The 8,630-nt window shown below is 47.2% G+C and overlaps 1 protein-coding gene across 2 annotated transcripts in view; it reads left to right on the top strand.

Annotated features, from left to right (window-relative positions):
• Positions 1–8,630, top strand: part of Efcab6 (EF-hand calcium binding domain 6) — a 203,569-nt gene that overhangs the window by 1,003 nt on the left and 193,936 nt on the right. Inside the window, exon 1 of one of the 2 annotated variants that reach the window (XM_031351255.1) lies at positions 7,958–8,042. The exons of the other annotated variant lie outside the window; for it this stretch is intronic. The gene's annotated coding sequence lies outside the window, so the exon portion shown is untranslated. Of the gene's footprint in view, positions 1–7,957; positions 8,043–8,630 lie in introns of those variants that run through there. 2 annotated transcript variants of the gene reach the window in all.

The raw sequence follows: 8,630 nt of genomic DNA, 5'->3' as shown, positions 1-8,630 counted from the left end.
ACACTTGTAATCCCAGAATTTGAGAGGCCGAGGCAGGAGGATCTCAAGTTATAGCCTGGGCTACATGAAACCCTGTCTCAAAAATAAGAAACCCACAAAGCTTACCTTATATTTGATATTTTGCATGCCAGTTTTATTTGCACTTATACTTTATATTCTGTGTCCCCCTTTCCAACCAATCAGAAGTTGAGCACCTATGCTGTGACCCTGACAGCAGAACAGCATCCCCAAATCAAGCCAGTTCTGCAGCCCTGTGCAGCAGCTTGATGCTAATGAAGTGTAAACTTCAGTAAAGCGATTGCACTGGTCTGTATCAAGAGCAAGTGTTTCAGGCTCATAGACCAAGGGTTCTCATCCTGGGGGTCGCACATCAGATACTCTGCATATAGATATTATGCAGGCTTTTTTGGGGGGCCAACTAGACACAAGTTAGAGTCATCAGAGAGGAAGGAGCTTTAGTTGAGGAAATGCCTCCATGAGATCCAGCTGTGATCAATTAGTGATCAATGGAGGAGGGTCCAGCCCCTTGTGGGTGGTGCCATCCCTGGGCTGGAGGTCCTGGGTTCTATAAGAGCAGGCTGAGCAAGCTCGGGGAAGCAAATCAGTAAGCAGCATTCCTCTATGGCCTCTGCATCAGCTTCTGTCTCCAGGTTCTTTCTGTGGTAAACAGCAATGTGGAAGTGTGAGTCAAATAAACCCTTTTCCCCAACATGCTTTTTGGTCATGGTGATTCATGGCGGCAATAGAACCCCTAAGATATTTACCTTATGATTCATAACAGTAGCAAAATTATACTTATGAAGTAGCAATAAAATCGTTTTATGGTTGGGGTCACCATGACATGAGAAACTGTATTGAAGGGTCACAGCATTAGGAAGGTTGAGAACCACTGTCATAGATGCTTAGAGTCACAGGGTGACTTCTTGATGGCTCCTTCCCCTGCCAGGACTGACACATAAGCCATAGGTGATAGATGATGTAACTGGGAGAAAAGACACCAACAACCACCTCTTCCCTTAACATACTTCAAATGATCTTTTTGTAAAGTACGCATGTATAAAAAAACTTTGTGTGGGCCCACAGGATGATTGATACGGGTGTGGTTCCTGTAATATATTAAAGTATTCACTTTTTGTATAGTGTTCTTTAGGATGCTCTTTAGGAAGAGAACTTGTGAAGGGAAGGGATGATGTGTTTGTCGAACCCTGTGGCAGCTAGACCTGTGACTCTCAGGACCCCCACCAGTATGTACCGCCTCAGTTCCCAGACCTTGACAGTGCCCACAGCTTCAGTTACAGGACCTACCAATGCGCACCGCTTCAGTTTCATTTGCTCTGTCCTGGGTTTTGACCCTGTACTGGCAGGTCATATGTGTCAAGTTGACACAGGCTGCAGTAGGGAAGGGAGCTTCAGTTGAGGATGCCTGACACAGCAATTGCTTGATGCCCTATGTATATGGTGTATGATAGAACCTGTGCTCTTGGCAAGCAGCTGTCCACTTTCATACCTGAAGTCCAGGCAGGCTTTGGATGACATGTGTGAACACCTACCATGTGCTCAACTAAATCATATAAATCATAACAAGAAAAAAAAAAATACTGTGTCCTAGCTAGCTTAAACTGCCATCTTGACACAGCCTGGAGTCCTCCGAGCAGGAAACTCAGTTGAGGGATTGGCTTGCAGGTATGTCCCTAGGGGACTGTCTTGCTTGTAAATTGATGTGAGAGGGCTCAGCCTACTGTGGGTGGCATCATTCCCTAGAAAGGTGTGCCTGGACTGTGTAAGAAAGCGATTTGAAGCCAGGCAGTGGTGGCGCACACCTTTAATCCCAGCACGTGGGAGGCAGAGGCAGGTGGATTTCTGAGCCTGGTCTATAGAGTGAGTTCTAGGGGGAAAAAAAAGTGATTTGAAAATGAACCAATAAGTAGCTTGGAATGTGAGCCAGCAGGCAGCATTCCTCAGTGGTCTCTGCTTCAAGTTCCTGTTTCTGTTCCCACCATGACTTCCTTCCCGTCAGCGATGGACTGTGACCTGGGAGTGTAAATCAGATAAATCCATTCCTTCTCTAAGTTGCTTTTTGGTTCCTGTCTTAGTTAGGGTTTTAATAGTGTGAGCAGATACCATGAGCAAGGCAAGTCTTATAAAGGACAACATTTAATTGGGGCTGGCTTACAGGTTCAGAGGTTCAGTCCATTATCATCAAGGCAGAGCATGGCAGCATCCAGGCAGGCATGATGCAGGAGGAGCTGAGAGTTCTACATCTTCATCGGAAGGCTGCTAGCAGACACTGACTTCCAGGCAGCTAGGATGAGGGTCTTAAAAGCCCACACCCACAGTGACACACCTACTCCAACAGGGCCACCCTTTCTAATAGTGCCACTCCCCGGGCCAAACATAGACAAATGATTACAGTTCCAGAAGGGAAATTAGAGCAAACAAGGAAATCATGAGGAGGAAAGAGAATGTTCAGGTCTTTGATCAGTAAAATTGGGCCTTGACATTCGCTGTGAGTTTCTTGTCAAGGCAAAGCAGACTTAGAAATCTTCGGCTGGCATATAACCCAGCAGTGGGGCACTGGTCTGGCATGTGTGAGGCCCTGGCTCAATTTGCAGAACCTTCAAAATGGAATGTATTTAATCCAGGGAAATAAGCCCTTTGGTTCTTCCAGGAAGTCATTTTTTTTTTTTTCACATTTAGATGGAAGGGAGGGTCTTCTGGGATTCATCCGCCAAGGCTGAGATGGACCACTAAATGACAAGCACACAGGCTCAGTGACCTTGCTTTTGGGAGAGAATGTGTTTGAGTTTGAACTAAATATTTGAAATTAAAGAACTCTGATTCCTAACAGTTTCCAGTAACGCATTCTGAAAATTTCCCCTCTGAGACTTGGTGAGTGGGATTATCCTGTCCCCTGGGTTGACTCTCTGTGCTTATTTACTTCTCAGTGATTTAGTAAGCACCTGCCCTGTGCTGACCCTTGTCTGGGCTTTGGGGATGGCACAGCAATGGCTCCCACCTTGCTTCATATTCCTCCAGCTTCCTCCAGCTTCCTCACTTCAGTTGTAAGGGTCCACGATTCACTGAGGAATGATATCCCAGATTCAACTAGTATGTAAATGCAAAGAATGCTTTATTCTGCAGAAGTCCAGCATGGTGGGGTCTCCCGTTACCAAGACAGAGAGACAACCAAGTGAGCTTGCAGGCCTGATTTAAAGCACATTAGGGAATTCTGGGGTAGGTGACCTTTGTGTTAATCTGTTGGGTCCATCTCTAAGGACATTCCATTACTGGAGTGTGGGGACTAGAAACTTGCTGGGGAGGTCTGGGAACTGCTGCTGACCCATTGTCCTTGCCTCAGGCCAGGTGGCAGGGCAGCTTCTGAGCCCTGGACTTGCCCAGTTCTTAGGCCTAGTCTCCTTAACTGCCAGTTTGAAGCCTGTCATGGAATCACCCTCACAGTCCCAGAGGTGTTTTTTCTTGAGTTTGGTTTGATTGCCTGATTATCCCCCATACCTTGAGATGGTGCTGTTGACCTGTTTTCTGAGTTCTCTTTCTACTGACTGGTGAGCACTCACGCTGAGCTGAGCTGTGATTCTCCTCCAGCGCTGAGAGCAGTGGCCTCAGCAATTTTCCTTTGGAGATTGTTGTTTAGTTTTTGGAGGGCATGGGTGATATCGCACATTCGTGGAGGTCAAAGGACAGTCAATGGGAGTGGGTTCTCCCCTTTCACCTTGTGGGTTCTGGGAACTGAACTCAGTCATCGGGCTTTGCAGCAGGTGTCTGTAACTGCTGAGTCATCTCCCAAGCTCCTTGTCTGCTAGAAGCTCAGGATCATCCCTCTACCCCACCCTCCATGACGCACACACTTTTGCGTTTGGTTGAGGGTCGGCAGGGCTCACACACGGTCGTCTCCCTTAGGATCCAGGTTGAGAACGTACACTTGAAGGAGAGCTGCTATTTCCATTTTGCAAATGAGACTTGGACAGGAGAAGGACCAACTTGCAAGATTGCCCAGGAGATGGCAGCGTCAGTCTGACCTACACCCTGTGTTTTTCTCACTGTCCAAAAAATGAAGATGCTTGGTGACCGAGGTGTGTACTGGAGGTCTGTGGAAGGTCACTGGGCGGGGGAAGGGGAGGGAGGGCGAGCCATTTTAATGTACGTGTTCTCAGGTTGAACAGAACACCCCCTCAACGGTCCAATAGAGTCTCCTCAAATATGTGGCTAGAGCTGCCCACGTCTCTTGTGCAGCTCATGATCTTTTCCCAGTTTAGTCAAGCACTCTCCCCCTACCCCGTGGGATGCCAGAACCAACAGTTTTTGTTCCTGATGCCACTGCTGTTGGCTGCACTTGTATTTCACTCTTGTGTGGAGTTATGTCTCTCTCGGTGCCAAGGCAGACGGGTGGTACTTTTGTTAGGATTCTGTTAGAAATAGCATCTGCTAGAAACTGGACATCAGTCCTCTGGCAGACGAGCAGATAGATCTGGGAACTAGCTGCCACATGGCGTTTTTTGCCTGTGGGCAAGAAGCATAGCTGGAGCTGGATGTGGTGGCTCACTCACTCCTGTGATCCAGGCAGGCAGGCAGGGAGGTTGAAGCAAGAGGGTTAGGAATCCTCTGGTACATAGGAGCTCTAGGCTAAGCCTGTCTCAAACAAAACCAAACACTAAAGAGTAAAAGAAAAAAAAAATCAATCTGTCTGTCTGTCTCTCTGTCTGAAAGTCAGCAAGTTCCTGGCTTTCCAGTCCTTGTCAGTATCTACCCTCAGGTTCTGAATAGTTCCATATGCGGATATCTCGGGATTCTCTTTCCTTGGAAAAACCTAATGATGATGTAGATGTGTAGAATCTGTCATAATGTCTTGTCCTGCTCAACACATTGTTAGCTTTCAAGACCAAGGGTAACATGAGCCCGGGTGTCTACCTCACAGTGTGAGGTGTTCACTGTGGCCCAACAAGAACAAAGGGCAATGATATGCTCATCCTATGCCAGGTCTCCATAGGTCCAGAAAGCCCGTGGGTGCTCTTCTGCCGGAGGGGCTTGCTGGCTAGCATGTTCCTTTGGATCCATAGAAAGTCTAAAAGCAGAAAATTGGTGAATGTGGAGATGGGGCGAGAGGAACAGACAGGGAATTATTCTATTCATGCTCCCCTCCCCTCATCTGTGGCCCTGACACAGGGCTGGAGCCGCAAGTGCTTCTAGGCTTTGTGTCTTTTTCTTTGTCAAGCAAAGTTGTCAGAAGATAAACTCACAGGCCTCAGTTAGCAGGGGCAGCGGATTTCTGAGTTCGAGGCCAGCCTGGTCTACAGAGTGAGTTTCAGAACAGCCAGGGCTACACAGAGAAACCCTGTCTCGGAGGAAAAAAAAAAGACGTGACTGATATAGGACAGCCTCATGATAGAAGCATCATATTTTAAAATATTTTTAAAATATTAATTTTTATGTGTATGAGTGTTTTGCTTGCATGTATGTGTATATATATGTGTGTGTATGTATGTATATGTACCCTGTACAAGCAGTTCCCACAGAGGCCAATTGAAGTGCTGGTTTTCCAGTCCTTGTCAGTATCTACCCTCAGGTTCTGAATAGTTCCATCCCATGGGACTGAAGTTAAGGACAGTTGTAAGCCACCATGTGGATGTTTGAAATCAGACCTACCTCTTCTGCAACAACAGTCAGTGCTTTTAGCCACCAAGCCATCACTCTAGCTCCCCCTGACCCCATTTTTAGACAGGGTCTTACTATGTAGCTTTGGCTTGCTTGAAACTTGGCTCTATAAACCTGACTGGCCTAAATATCACAGAGATCTACCAGCCTCTGCCACCCAAGTGCTAAGATTAAAGGTATGCACCACCAGGACTGGCTCTGTGTCTTTTATCTTGAAAGATGATCTGTGCCAAGAGTGTGATGGCTGTTCTTGGTTGTCACCTTGACACACCTGGGTCAAAGGAACCTCCCTTAAAGAATTGCCCCCATCAGATTGGCCCGTGGGCATTTTCTTAATTGCTAGTTGATAGGGAGGGCTCCACCCACTGTGGGTGCCATTCCTAGGCACAGGGGCCTGGAATGTGCGAGAAAAGTAGCTGAGCTGGAAGAAGCAAGTCAGTGAGCCAGCAGTCCTCCATGACTTCTGATCCAAGTTCCTCCAAGTGCCTCCAAGTTCCTGCTTTGTGCTCCTGTCATGGCTTCCCTTGATAATATAAACTATAAGCCAAACAAATTCTTTCCTTGCCAAGTTGCTCTTAAAAGTTGAGTGTATGTCTTCAACAAATATTACATGCTCTGATAACTTATTTTTTTAATATTTACATTAAAGTTGAGAAAACTGGTATAGAGAGGTGGTGGGTCCTTCCAGCTTCCCCCTCCCCCAAACCCGGTGATCCCATTCGCAGAATGACCATAGTTCAGTCTTCAAAACTGGGACACACGCCTGGATACCATGTCAAGTGAACTGAACCCAGAGTTTAAGATTTTATTTGGATTCAGGAGTGTCTCTCTCGCCCATTGTATGTGTGTGGGGTGTCTCTGAGGTGACCCCAGTCCGCAGAGTTACAGTCCACAAGAAGCAAGAAGGCAGGAAGCTTGACACAGCTCAGCAGCAGGTGCCGCCTTATCCTGCACATCAACAGTCTGACCCTGACCAGTTTATTTTTGGCACATTTAAGAATAGCACAATTTGGTGACATTTTTTTTTTCTGGTGATAAATAACAATTCCTCAACCATCCACATGATTGGTGGCTTACAATGGTCCTTAACTTCGATTCCATGGGGTCTAGCACCTTCAACTGGCCTCTGTGGGAACTGCAGCACACGGGGGCATAAGAAAGCTTAAAGCATGACTGTATGGGAACTTTGTAAAATATACCTGACATCTTCCGTAAAGCTAGGTTTTATAGATTGACTGAGAAAAACAAGCTCATGAGAAGGGTGTGGGGGGAGGGGCATCCAGTGAGGCCTTGCCCACAAAGGTAGGGCAAAGGTCACTAACTGCATTCGCTCCCAGCCTTCTGGATGGAAGGCAGGTTATACACCTCTCTCCCCTTGAAGAGACAACCGTGTGCGCTTAGCACTCATGAATGCACTAGTGCTTATCTGTGAGCAAAGAACTTCCATGCCTCCCACATCTCGGGACAGTTTTATTGAAGCTTAACAGTATAATTTGGCAGCATTCATTAGAAAATGAATAGGCTGTAGTAATTTGAGGTGTGTGTGAATGGGGGGGGCAGGGCCTTCTGTGTCATCTAGGCTGGCCTTTAACCCATAACCCTCCCTCTGCAAGGATCATTAGTGTCCATCCCCCCCAACCCCCCAGTCCTCTGCTGGCAATATACTTTTTAAGAATGGGATAATATAATTTTGTATTTTTTGTCTTATTTTTGTGTGAGGTGCATGTGAGCATGGAGGCGGGAGGTGAGCCTTCTGTGTCCTCCTTAGGACGTTGTCTTCTGCCTTTTAGATATCAATTTCATAGGAGTGCCCCTGACACTCTCCTGCCTCTATCTCCCCAGGACTGGGATTTTGTGTGTACCTCCATTCTGGATTTATTTATTTATTTATTTATTTATTTATTTATTTATTTTAGCGTGTGTTCTGGGCATAGAACTTGGGTCCTCTGTAAGAGCAGGAAGTGCTCTTAGCTACCGAGCCATCTCTCCAGCTCCACGGTTTCAGTTTTCAAAGTCTCAAAGTCTCACACCAATAGACATATCATTACAAAGTTGGTGAAGGATGGCCGAGGTCACTGTCACCGCGTCAGGGAGGCTGGTCTGTGTAGAGGTATCCACAAAGGCTTCTCAGGGAAGTGATGTTAGTTTTGGGATCCAGGGCGGCAGTTTCCAGGGTGATGTCTGGGGCCTGTGGAGGCAGTAGCAGGCAGCCCTCAGGAACTTGGACAGTCACACATTCTGAGTTCCCGCCCACTTTTCATGGTGATCGGAATCTAGAACTGAGTGCCGCAATCTGTTTCTAAGAACGATTCCAGCCACAACACCCAGAGGATGCTCCACTCCCAGGCGCTCTGACACACCCAGGATCAGAGGTGAGCAGGAACCAACATATGTCCCAACACTGGGAGTAACTGGGACCAGCGGGACCAGTCACACAGGAACTCTGCCAGCCCAGTGACTAGGGTTCCTTCCGGTCTGTCTGGGCTGGGGTCCAGAGCAGACCTTGGGCGTAAGCTCTGCAGCCAGTCCCACAACACCCAGAGAAAGCCCCACTCAAAGGTGATCTAACAAGCCCAGGATCACAGGGTCCCAGAATCATAGGATCACAGAGACAGCTTGACTCTGAGGAGTTCTGACACAACCAGGATCACAGGAAGGACAGGCTCTAGTCAGACTTAGCAAGGGCAGGTAGCACTAGAGTTAACCAGATGGCGGGGGTGGGGGGGGGTGGGGGACAAGAGTAAGAAAATAAACAACACAAACCAAGGTCACTTGCCATCATCAGAACCCAATTCTCCCACTATAGCAGATCCTGGACACACCATCACACCTGAAAAGCAAGATTCAGATCTAAAATAACATCATGATGATGATATAGGACCTTAAGAAAGACATAAATTGTACCCTCAAAGAAATACAGGAGAACACAGGTAAAGAGCTAGAAGCTCTTAAAGAGGAAA

Source organism: Mastomys coucha, unplaced genomic scaffold, assembly GCF_008632895.1.
Source record: "Mastomys coucha isolate ucsf_1 unplaced genomic scaffold, UCSF_Mcou_1 pScaffold11, whole genome shotgun sequence".
NCBI lineage: Eukaryota > Metazoa > Chordata > Mammalia > Rodentia > Muridae > Mastomys > Mastomys coucha.
Note: the sequence above shows the minus strand (reverse complement) of the source record. Positions and strands in the feature narration are given on the sequence as shown.